The sequence below is a fragment of the Colius striatus genome, chromosome 10, assembly GCF_028858725.1.
Source record: "Colius striatus isolate bColStr4 chromosome 10, bColStr4.1.hap1, whole genome shotgun sequence".
Lineage (NCBI taxonomy): Eukaryota > Metazoa > Chordata > Aves > Coliiformes > Coliidae > Colius > Colius striatus.
In genome coordinates, this window is record NC_084768.1 from 18,725,024 (window position 1) to 18,738,077 (window position 13,054).

The window sequence follows — 13,054 nt, forward strand, 5'->3', positions numbered from 1 at the left end:
AAGAACCCCTCCGGTCCCGGTGCGGGGACATGGCCAGCACATGGGTGCTCCTAGGTGAGTGGCTGAAATGGGGGGCTGGGGAGAGGGGGGAAGGCGGGGGGGCTCTGTGGACCCCCTACTTGCAAGAGAGGCGAGAGGCTCAGCCCGCATTCAGCATCTCTGCAGCCACACACACCGACCCCTCACCCCTGGGAAACTTCAGGGCTGGCGGCTGCCCGCCGGAGCTGCCCCGGTGGCAGCGCCCGCCCGGGGAGAGCCCTCCCGCTCCCTCGCATACAGATCAGCCTCCTTCGCATCCCCTCCCCGCCGCGCGATTTTCTTTTTGATACTTGATATCGGCCAGAAGCAGCAGCTCCTCATCACAGAGGCGTAAACAACCGGGTCTGGATGTGTCCCTGCAGCAGCTGCCACGGGGCAGAGGGGCTGGCCCCGGGGCCAGTCGGGGCCCCGACCCTATTCCCTCCAGTCCCTGCTGCCTCCAGCCATCCCACAGGCCGCGGCGGGCAGAGGGCTGGGGACATTGCTGCACCCTTGCATCTGCCAAGGGTCCTCTGGGCTGGCCAGGACCCAGTGTGGGGGTGCCTGCCCACCCATCCAGCTTTGGGGAACCCACCCTGCCCTTCCTGGCACACACAGGGACTCAAGGCTCCTGAGGGATGTCCCCAGTGTCCTCCCTACCCAACAGGCAGGGCACCAGCCTCACCACTCAGCACACCCGCACACCCTGCAAGCTGTTCACATGCAGTATTCCCCACCCCAACCCATCCAACCCCACATCCCAAGGGCTCCGCAGAGCCATCAGCACTCACTAAAGGGCTACCACCACCCACAGCTCTAGCCAGCTTCAAAACACACACTGTGTCCCCATGCTGCTTTTTATGCACCCCACCACCAGTAAGCCTGGCCTGCAAACACAACATCTGCTGTCCTGTACCCCACATTTGCTGTGGGGTAGCCAAGAACCCTTGGGGTAGTTAAAAAAAAACCCAAAGACTTGTTTTTAAAAGTCAAGCCCTTAATCACATAGACCATTACCTCATTCGGGCAAGGGCTGGGCCCTTGGTGCAGCCTGGCAGCACCTCATCACAGACTTCCTCACCTCACAGGCACTACTGACATCAAACAGCCACAGGGCTCATGGTTTTTTTGGTCCTGGCTCTCACAGGTGCATTACCAGGAGCCTTTAGGTTGGCTGGGTGAGGAAAAGGAAGGTTCAGGCCCTCTTCACGAGATAACAGAGGAGTGTTCACAAGAAAAGGGTTGTGGGATCATTCCCCAACCTCAGTCAGACACTGAGAGCCTCCCAGCTCACCATCATGTCCATCTGCTGCAGCCCTGCTTGACTTTGCTCCTCCAATTAGCCTGATGACAGAGGTGGGTGTAATTGGGTTTCGGTAAGCCCCCCGGCTGTGTCACCACCACGCTGCAGCACAGAGTGGAGAAAAGGCAGGCAGGTCCCTCCCAAAATCCTTCCCAGGCCACTGACTGGCCCTGGTGCAAGCCAGGCTGACCCTGGGTTTTCATTTCACTGACAACAAGCAGTGAGGAGGCCACACCAGCTACCGACTAATTACAGTCCCTTCGATTCATTCCAGGCAAGACACTGCCCTAAACAAATCAATTATGATTTGTGGCTCATCCCCTTTGCCTCCTCCTCCCCACCACCAGTGCAGCATTGGAGGCAATGCCACTTTCCCTACCTACCAACCCTTTAAGCCACTGTTAATTAAGCCCAAAGCTGGGCCGATTGCCAGGAGCAGATCCTCAGCTCCACATAGCTCCTGCCTCCCAGCCCTCTCCCACTCCCCTGAGCCCACTGAGCTCCACTCAGCCAAAATGCCCAGGCTCTGGCTGGTACCCGGAGGCCAAGGAGGATGAGGAAGGCTGGACTCAGCTCTCCCCTGGCATCCTCTGCTCAGCAGCACTGTGCCTGCTTCAGCACTGGGTGCAAGCGGCTGAGGAGGAGGAGGAAATCAGCATTCCTCTCACCCCCTCAAAGCAGAAGGAGTGCACATCTCACCTGGACAGGTCTGTGGAGGCATCAGGCTACATTCCCTGCCCCCAGGGCTCGGCTGTTGTCTCTGCTCTACATCCACTGCTGCAGAGCAGAGCGCAGGATGACCCCGCCAGGAGCCTCTCTCAGACAGTACTAAAGGGTGGGATATTTATGAGAAAGCAGCTCCTTAAGAGAAGATTGAAAGCAGGGGGAAAAAAAAAATAAACTGCCTGCTATGCCAAGAGATGCAGGCTCAGCTTCCAAGGATGTTTATTGCCGTTCTCTCTTGACCCTCACCCTGGGATGGGTGAGTCAGGGAGAAGCTGCTGCACACCTGATTCAACATGGCACAGAGATCCAGAGCCAGCTTTATGGGGCTGTTTGGGTTTAGGTTGGATTGGTTTTTTTGTGAATGAAGGAAATGCAAGAAGACAAGGCAACACCAGGTGCCAGGATAGTAATGCTCTTGGGACACATAGGGTTTTAGAGAAAGCCTAATCACCTTCTCCTCACACCATCACACCGTCCAAGCTTCCCCCTTGCCCTTTCTTCCCTCCTCTCCCAGCCATGCACAGCCGGGAACCATGGTGAACACCGGACAACCCCTTACCAGGAGAGGACCAGCCCCGCTCCGCCCGCCCATCCCCGCAGGGCCGGGCCCTCCGCGCTGCCGCCGCTCCGCCATTGCCATCTAGCGGCCGCTGCCTCCCTGCAGCCTCCTCCGGCACCACCAATTCTGGGGCTCGCCTTTGCCCACCCCTCTTTTTGCCTGCCCTTCCCTCGGGGTGCTTTGAAACAGATGCACAAAGTCCCCACCCCCTCACCCCCACGGCCCTTACTGCATCCCTTCACCCGGCTTCCCTGGCGCTGCAGCTGCATCCAGCTCACTCCAGGCAAACAAAAATCCACCTCTATGCCTTGCTGGGTACAGGCAATATTATTAAAAGCCCCAGGGTTGCTCAGAAAGGCAGAAGGTGCTGCATATCTCAGGGATAGCATCATGCAGGGGATGGGTCCCAGGCAGGCAGAGCCTCGGGAGAGGGGACAGCCTCTCCCTTCCATGACTGATGTTCCCAGGAGTTCTGATGGGCTGCACTCATCTTCAAAAGTGGCTTTTGGCATCCTGATTTTATTTTTAAATAAGGCTTTAGCTGTGCTGAGAGGAAAAGAAAAATTAGGATCAAATGAGAATCATCTCTGGTGCTCTGGCCAAATTTCAAACCGGGCCTGGGTAGCTGTGACTCAGAAGCATGTTTATAACCATGCAGGAATTGAAGTGTTTTTTTTCCAGGAACAAATTCATTACCTGCTGAGTTAGGAAGAGATGTTGACCCTGTTTGCAAAGGGGAAGCCCTGCCCAGCCAAGGGAGACTGAGTCCCCAAGGCTGCTGTAGCTCATGCCTGACACCCAGAATGCAGGTGAAGAAGGTACAGACAGCTCCAGGATGGAGTCTCCTGGGGATGGTGTCACACCTGATGTTCATCTGCACAGATATTAGCAGCTGTGGCACAGGCCATGACAGCCCTGTTGGCATCTCTCCTGCCACCAAAACCCTGGGCAGGGCTCAACCGGCTCGGCTATGCTGCAAAGACTCCGCACTGCCTTCCGGGGCAAGTGTTTCCTCTCTGCCATCTGCTCACTTTTTTTTTGGTAGCAGCCTTGCCCAACTCAGCCCTCCCCCTGCCTGCTCACCCCAAGCTGCCTGCCTCATCAGGAAACGCCTTCCCCAGCACTGAAAGCAGAGAGGAGCAGCAGCAGCATCACCTTTCAAAACTGCCTGGACACATCCCCAACAGAGACCTGAAAGGCTGACTTCTCAGGGTCAGCACAGTAATTTATTCAGGGAGAAATCAGACAGCAAGGAGACTAGTGCAAGCCAGCACATTTCACACCAAGCTATAAACTATATATCCAGATTTAAGCAACTGTCACCACTCTACCAAACTCCTGCCGGTCACTGGGCTGAAGCAGCCACACCAGGTGTCACACAGCAGCAGTAGGGAAAAAAAAGCTGCATTCAGTTGAAAGAGTAATTTGCTGCACACTGACATAAAACATCTCCATATTCACAAGCGCTGCTGGTTTAATTACCAGGACCCACGAGTCCAACACCCAGTCCTGGCATCTTTAAAATCAACCAGATATCAATTTTGTAAAGGCCTTTTTTTTTCCCCCTGAGGTGAAGGAATAATCCTCTGGAAGTGGGGAATTTACATTTTATATATCAAATAGAGATGTTTAGATATTTTGTATCTCCCCTCAACAAGCTCTTGCAAGTGGGAGTGCAAGCAATGGAGATGCAGAAGGAGCAGCACCGTAGCTGCTCCCAGCCAGCCTACCCTCCCTGTAGTTCTTTCCCAAGACACAAGATGCAGGACACCTTGCATTCCCACCCCAAGGTCCCTTTCCCTAAACTCTCTGCAAGTGTTTGCCTAAGGGAACCCAGCCCAGAGCACCTTTAGCCCAATTGTTTTTTAAACACACCTGACAATTCTCATCAAAGTGCCACACGAATGTGAGTGCGTTACCCAGGCAGTCCCACTCAAACCCGTTACACCCCAGTAGGACCCAGCAGTCCCCAGCTTCTCTAGGAGTGAGATGCTGGAGCTGATTGCACACATTAGCCACTTTTTTTTCAGGGAGCTCCAAGCAGAGCCTGGAGGAAAACCCGTGAGCCTCCATCCCTTTTCCTCCTCCCCTCCCTGCATGTGTGCAGATGCTTCCCAGTGGCTGATCTGTTGTGACATCCATCTATATGAGCAAAGGATAGACATGCTAAAGGTGTCTCCATAAGTCAGGTGAGATGTCAAAACAGGGCTCAGGCATTGTGTGGATAATCTGCTGCTTTTGTGCTCCCCCAAGCACTCCTCAGCACAGGGTGGATGTGCAGAGATGCTGGTGCCACAAGCCGACACTGGGTCTTGCCCAGGTGGCCTGAGCCCTAGGGTTCAGCACTGCCCACAGTGCCCTGGGATCAAAAGCAACCCAAACTAAACTCCTCACATTCCTCTTGGATACACCAAAAGTGCCCAAAGGCACCACAGAGCCTTGAAGTTGGATGTTCCCCTACACTGCATGACTGTGAGACTGGAGCAGCTCATCCCTCAGAGTTACTGATGAAATAGAAGGATGCCACATCTCAAATCAAAGAGAGATTCTGCACCCAGATGACTGCAGGCTGAAAGGGCTGGAAGAAGTTTAAAGGACAGCCAAGAAGCCTGCAGTGCTGTGCATTTCTGGGGATGCAGTACAACTGTGCATCCAGGCCTGCAAAACACTCTCAGGAGTTGGTCTTGGTGTTTGGTCTCACTCTGTCACCACAAACCTTGGTGCCTGCACTTACCCATCTACCCACACGCTGCTCAGCTCTTTGTACTCTCTAGGAAGCCCAACTGAAAACCAACAGCCACCCTGAAGGGGCTGCTGACAGCTCAGGCAGAGATGGGTGAGACCTCATCCCCTCTAAAGCACCCCAGCCAGGGGACAGCATGGCTTTTCCCAGGTGCTGGCCACAGCAATGCCATGCAGGTGGGGAGCATCCCCAGGCTGCTGCTGCTATCCACTTTCCTATTTCCCACCAAAACACCCCACACTGAGTGTTTCCCATGATCACAGTGCTCCTTGGGCTAACTCTCTCTGCCTTAGGCTGGGGACGCTTCAGCAGCTTAGCTGAAGAGGCCTGAGCTAATCACCCATTAATAAATTGCCTGAGTGCCCTGCTGCTTTATTTAGCCTTGTGAGTTGGGCTCTAATTAGCATGTACAGAGACATCCCAGCTGCTCTGGGCAGGCATGCAGCAAGCTCAGCACCTAGAAAACAGGGCTGCCTCTGCTTTTCCATCATGTTGAAATGAGTTTCCATGCCTCCTTCCAACCCCCAAATCCCTCTGCACCACCTCTCTCCCTGGCTGAGCCACGAAGCATCCCAGGCATGTTCTAACTGAGCTGGAAGGAGGTGAGATATCATGTCTCCATCCTCCTCCATCTTGGATGTGTCCAGTTTTGAGCATCACTACTTCCAGAGAGATCAACTTGAGAGAATCCAATGGGAAAAAAAAAAGATATTTGAGAATGACTCTGCCAAAAAGGGAGGGAGGGAAGGACCACAGACTTGGAGATGTTTAAGAGCTGGGTGGATGTTGTACTTAGGGAAGTGGTCTAGTGGTTGATAGGGCTGGGACAAAGGCTGCACTCGATCTCAAAGGTCTCTTCCAGACAAAACAATTCTATGATATTCCCCTTCTTGCATCAAAGCCCTGCAAGTGTCAGGCTCAAGGAGGCAGACCCTGCCACAGCCAAACACCAAGCTGCCGAGCTTTATACACGCTTTGGAACAAGGAGACTGAGCTCTGAAAAGACATCCCTAGGGCCAGTCATAGACAGCCAACAAGAGAAAGCTTATTTCTAGCCTGACAAAGAATTGGTGAGAGATTTTTTCAAAAGCACATTTTCAATCTCTGCAGAAGAAATCCCTCCCTTCTCCTCCATCAGCATCCTCGTGACCCCTCTGGCACAGCAGCCCTGCCAAAGCCAGCAGGAGATTTTCTCCTCCCTTAGATCTCTTCTTCACTCCCATAAAAACCAGGTCTATGCTTGAGGACCATCCTGCACTTCCTCTGCTTCCCTGACTGCCCTGAAAGGCTTGAGTGAGACCAACACAGCAACCATGGTACCAGCAAGTGGGATGATGGAGGAGCATCCTGCCTTTGGGCTACAAACACCCCAACAATCAAATGAAAGCCAGATCAGAAACCCACTAGCTCCACCCCCAGTCTCATGAAGCCAAGCTCACAGGCTCAGCTTTCTCAAAAACAACCTGCTAGCAAACGAAGTGCCTTCAATAAAATTGCATGGTCAGGACAAGAGCCAGGTGAAGATAGAGCTGTTGCAATTTTTTTTCCGGCAAGTCTGAACTTGCGTTGAGCAACTGATGCTCAAGACAATCAGAGAAGCTCCATCTCTGGCACGCAGTCAGGAAGGAGACTCTGCTTCCATCTTCCAAACCTGTGAAAGAAAAAAAGGCCAAAGAGCAAAACTTCTCTCTGAAAACTCCTCAGTGCTGGGAGGTGTGAAAAAAATCGACCCCCCTCACGGCAGCACCAGGCGCTCGGCAGCCTCTGCGGAGCCAAACAGCCTCACCCAGCCCCAGGAAAGCACGGCTCAGCACCATGCCTCAACGGGAACAAGTTCATTGAGAATGTTTAGCTTTATTTCTAACAGAGTAAACACACAGAAAGGACAGCTACAGCACTGTTAGCTACTGTTTTACCGTCTCGTGAGCCACAGGAGAAGAAAAGTGACCCCTGTGGAACTCCTCAGAATCATTTCAGTTAGAAAAGACCTTTAAGATCATTGAGGCCAACCCCTCCCCTCACCCTGCCAAGCCCACCACTAACTCATGACCTTTAGCACCTCAGCTACACAGCTTTGCAGTATCTCCAGGGATGGGGACTCCATCAGCTCCCTGGGCAGCCTGGGACAAGGGCTGACAATCCTCTCAGGGAAAAAGTTCTTCCTCATCTCCCATCTAAACCTCCCCTGGGGCAACTTGAGGCCATTTCCTCTTGTCCTATCACTCTAATGCAGAGAAGAGACTGATTCCCACCTCACTACAACCTCCTGTCAGGTAGTTGCAGAGAGTGATTGTCTCCCCTCAGCCTCCTCTTCTCCAGGCTAAATAACCCCAGTTCCCTTCATTAGATATGCTCCAGACACTTTCCCAGTTGCCCTTCTCTGGACACACTCCGGCACCTCAATGTCTTTCTTGTAGTGAAGGACTGAACACAATATTTGAGATGCAGCCTCACCAGCACCGAGTACCAGGGACCAATCACTTCCGTGGTCCTTCTGGTCACACTATTGCTGATATGGCTGGGGATAAGCTCCAGCATATTTTTTTCCCCAGTTAAAGAGTCTTTTGGCCACAAACCAGCCAAGCAACAAGAAACAGCAACTGTTTTGGGTGACCCACACACCCCTAACCCCGTACCTATGAATGAGAGCAGACTTTCCCATTGAGCATGCAAAAGGTAAGCAGAGACAAGAAACACAACTCTCCTCTACTTTTGTAAGCAAGGTGTCTTGATGTTTCAAAGGTCACCTTGGGAAATCAAGAGCCACATTTGAAAGCTGCTTTAGTACATCTTCACAAACCTTCCTAACTTTTCACATAGGGTTTTTTTTCAGCTGACGCATAGCAACAACAGCCCAGAGCAGGGGTTTCATGTTTGTCATGCACAAACATAGCAAGTACTTTCTGAAGTAGGCAGGACTGACTGGTCAGTGCAGGAAAAAAGGTCATCACCATTCAGAGACGACTGAAACAAGATCATGCCCCACACACAGACAGACTAGAAACTTCCCCATCAATGGCATTGGTTCTTGTCTGGTTAACTGGAAGTGCCATTTCCACGGCACAGGCAAGCCTGCAAGGAGCAAGTATCTCTGGGAATAGGTTGTGCACTAATCCTCACAGCTGGCTTTTCACCAAACTCCAAAAAACCTTTTCCCGGTTGGAAAGCTATTGTGGTTTGGAATGAAGAAAGTGTCATTTTGAGAGCATGAAACAAGAAATCAACTAGGCTTTAAAAAGTGTCAAGATAAATGGAAAGTAAGTTACAGTTTGATTTTACTAGACACCTCCTGAGGTCCCTTCCACCCTAAATTATCTTATTACCTTGTCATCTCCTAAATACAAGTAGTAACAGGGTGAGTAATGCATCTTAGAACATGTGAATAGAAAATAACCTGAACCATATATATCTGAGAGGCTGGAAAGGACCTCTCCCCACAAACATCTCCTGGCCAGCAGACAGCCTCCCATCAAAATCATAGAGGGATAGTCAGCAGCTGCTTGGGAGAGGGGAAGAGGTTAGATTATTCCAGAGGAGGGAAAGGATGAAGGTATGAATACCAGAAGTCTCATTGCATGCGTGCTGCACCAAATCATGCTTGCAGAGCTCAGTGCAGGGGGAGGCTACAAAAGCAGAACTGATAAAGCAGAGGGTTGTGCTGCCATCCAGAGGGACTTTGAAAGCCTGGAGAAAGCAGCAAAGGAACAGCATGAAGTTCAGCTCCATTGGAAATGCCAAGTCCCACTCTTGGGGCAGAGGAAGCCCCAAGCTGGTGGACCCCAAGCTGACTGTGAGCCAGCAGCGTGCTCCAGCAGCAAAAGGAGGCCGACAGCCTTCCAGGCTGCAGTAGGCAAAGCGTTGCCAGCAGATCAAGGAGCTGCCCCTTCCCCTCTGCTCAGCACTGGTGAGACACATCCAGGGCCCCAGGCCCACCCCAGGACAGGAGAGACATGGACTTACTGAAGCAACTCCAGCAAAGTGACTTAAGGAGTGGAGCATCTGCCCTACAAAGACAGGCTGGGGCTGCTCAGCCTGTTGAAAAAGGCTCAGAGCAGACCTTATCAACGCCTATGAACACTGGACAGTGGGGAGTAAAGGCAGAGCCAGGCTCTTCTCTGTGGCACCCAGTGACTAAGCAAGGGGCAACAAGTACAAACCATAACAGAAGAAACTTTGTTTATACATAGGAATAAACTTTTTGACTTTGAGGGAAACGATTTGGGACAGGCTGCACAGAGAGGTTGTGGGCTCTCCATCCTTGAAGATACTCAAAATCCACCTGGCCGCAGTCTTGGGCAGCCTGCTCTAGGCAACCCCACTTGAGGCTCTTTTGCACCTCTCTGCCTTCCACTCATTCTGTGCTCTGAGACCTGGCCAGCCCCAGGCCAAGAGGGAAGCTCTCTCTCCAAAGGCTGATTCCTGGGATAAGCAACCAGTGCCAGCACACTGCAAGTCTGCTACACAGCCCTGATACGTACCAAGGAAGCTTCCCAACACCCATAGCTGAGACTACAGCAAGGGAAGCAGGAAGGAGATGTGACAGCATGGGGGGACAAAGCCAGACGCAGTAGCTCCTGAGTGGAGACATCTGTCAGGAATCGTATCATCCTTCACATTCAGCAACCGGCTCCTAACAAGCCCAGCTCCCTGGAAGAGTGCCTCAGATACACTGTGACTGCCCACCCTCCCAGCAGCCCTTGGGAGGCTTTTCAAAGTCTCCTGAATTAACTCAGAAAGGGAATTCTTCCTCCAGGGTGTGCCACAAACCCAGACTTCAAGGCAGATCAGGCAAAGATGCTGCTATTTCTATGCTGTTGCCAGGACGTTCAGAGGGACTAGAGTTCACCATCCTGGGCCAGAACAACATCTCCTCTCCATATATCCAAACCTTGGTCTGCACTGAAGAGGAGTGCAGAGAGTACAGGGAGGTCCAAGGCAGATACCTCTGGGAGAGACACTTCTCCACTGCCAAGTTACCACAAAAAAAGCCGTATTTCACAGACCTCAGTTTTATCACATTCACAGCCCTTTCCACCACCTGCATTGCTGCTCCTGCAGGGTAAAACAGAAGCAGGGAGAGTCATCTTCACTCATCAGGCTCTTGGAGAGATTAATTACTTTGCCCTGGGTTGCAGAGGACTTGCACAAGAAACATGAGTGTATGTCTATGAAGGGTGTTATCAGGTACAGGAGCCTGGCTTTGCCTGTCACCAACACCTTAGGGCTTTCACCCATAGAGCCCCTTCCTGACAATTGACTGCCCTGTTCTGACCTTCCTGCCCGCTCCCCTGAGTTCCCTGGCACACAAGAGCAGACATCTCAACAGGAGCCCATGGTGAAGGACATGGCTAAGCTGCCTCTGACAGCGATTGGCACTGCCAGAGAAGGAAAGTCACTTACCTCCCAGGGCAGGGTCAGGGAGGGAGGCTTGAGGTAGCGTGACGGGCACTGGACACTGGTGCCAGAGCCAAGACTAGGAGGGCATGCCAGGGCAGTTTCTCCCTCCCTGGCAGGGAGCAAGGGCTGCTCTTTCACAGGTCCCCTCACAACACTGCAGCCAAAAACCAGCATACTCCTCCAGTCCCTCACCAAGGCAGGACAGCATCAAGCAATGCCCCACAGAGTCAAGCTGGGTGGGCAGGAGCTGCTGCACAGAGCAGGGCTGCTGCTTACAGCACAGCAGCAACACCCTCTGCATCCAAAACCTCTCCCAAAACCATGCCACAGAGCTACCAGCATCTGTGACAGCAACTCAGAGCCATCCTGGGCTTCAGCCCTTCCCTGAACATCTGAGCAGTGCTGAGGCAACAAGTGCTAGTCCAGCCAGGGCCATGATGCTGCCAAAGCAGCCCCAGCCCCGGGGCACTGCCCAGGCAGCCTCCTCAAGCACAGAGCAGCAAACAGCAGTGCTGCCCTAGTTGTGCTTCTGCTCTCTCCATCACTGCAGCAAATTAAAGGCAGATGGTGCGAGGCGCTGGGGAATATGCTGGGAAGCAGTGAAGGAGCTGGCGGCCCAGCACATGCCAAAGGGGGGGATTTGTCTCATTCAGCACCAAGGGAAAAAAACAAAAGGGTTAAAAAAAGTCAGCTTCATTTGTAATCTGGGATGCAGAGTGTGCACAGGCCCAGCCAGACTACCAAATCCTACAGAGCCCCTGAGATCCGTTAGTAACACTCTGTGCTTTTTGCCCACTTTCTTCTGTTCTCTTGCTTCTTCCAATAAAACTGCACAAAGGCAGAGCTGCGGTAACATTATGCTCCAGCCCAAAAGGCTCCCTGCAGTTTGTGCTGCAGGTATGGACCTGAGCAAGCAGCAAAAAGCCCTACTGCCCCACAGAGCACAGGCTCCCAGACAGGCTACAAGGACCTCACTATGGATCATTCCATACAAGAGAATCATAGAATCACAGAACCATTTCAGTTGGAAAAGACCTTCAAGATCATTGAGTCTGACCACTCCCCTCACACTGCCAAGCCCATCACTAACCCACAGCCCCCACCATCTCAGATATGAGTCTTTGCAATATCTCCAGGGACGGGGACTCCCCCACCTCCCTGGGCAGCCTGGGACAGGGGCTAACAACCCTCTCAGGGAAAAAGTTCTTCCTCATCTCCCATCTAAACCTCTCCTGGCACAACTTGAGGCCATTTCCTTTTGTCTTATCACTCATTGCTTCAGAGAAGAGACTAACCCCCACCTCACTACAACCTCCTTTCAGGTAGCATCAAAGCCGTCAGCTCTAAGACAGGAGATCACTTTTAATGACCCTATCCTTCAGGAGCACTGTCCTGTACCATGGGCAGAGTTCATCACTTCCTGCAGGACACAGACCTGCCACCTATCACCCAGGTGTTCCAATGCCCAGTTACAGCATCCCATCTCCATACTGTCACCTCCACAGTGGGCCAAGACCCACCTGCTTCCCCCCAGTCTCCTCTGCTCTTGCACTCCCTGCCCAGCATCCAGGAATTGAGTTTTTCCATCCATCTTTGCTGCAGCTGGCATTCCATACGAAGGGCACAGCTTGCATTCCCCAAATTGCAGCAGCTAAGCTCAACAAATCCATGCACATGTGGTTTTAAGCTATGCAGGGAAGATTGGGGTCCTGTCTACTGCAAACTCAGCTCCAGGCTTTTCTGGGAGGTTTCCCAGGCAGCTTTGCCTGTCCTTAGCACTAGCTGAGAGAGCAGCCACTCAGCCTCCATAAGCCACAGCAGGTTCCCTATTTGCTGATTTTGATATGGACCTTTTCTTTTGAGCTCTCTTTAAACCAGACATAGTCCCAATGATGCTGCCATGTGTACGTACCAAGGATGCCAGTGCTTCAACCATGACCACTCCACGCAGCAGCAGGCCAAGCCTTGCTGAAGCACAACAGATATCTCAGTCCCCAACCCTAACACATGAAGAGTGCAATGGAGGGCAGGGCACAAGGCTGGGACACTGGAAAAGGGGGTTTAGTGTCTCTCTGGGGCTTAAGATCCCTTCAGAAGAACAAGGTGGGCTTCACCATAAAGAGCCACTGCCCCACGCATGCTTGAAAAGCACGTGGCAGATGGTGCTTTTTGCTCCCTGCCTCAGTTTCCCCATTAAGAAACAGGAAAAAGAACATTTTCTCCCTCCTGTTCTTATTCTTTTTAAGGGGTAAGCACATTTCTCTTGTGGGGTTTATTTCACCAGCAAAAGGAAACAAAGAGGGAGTCT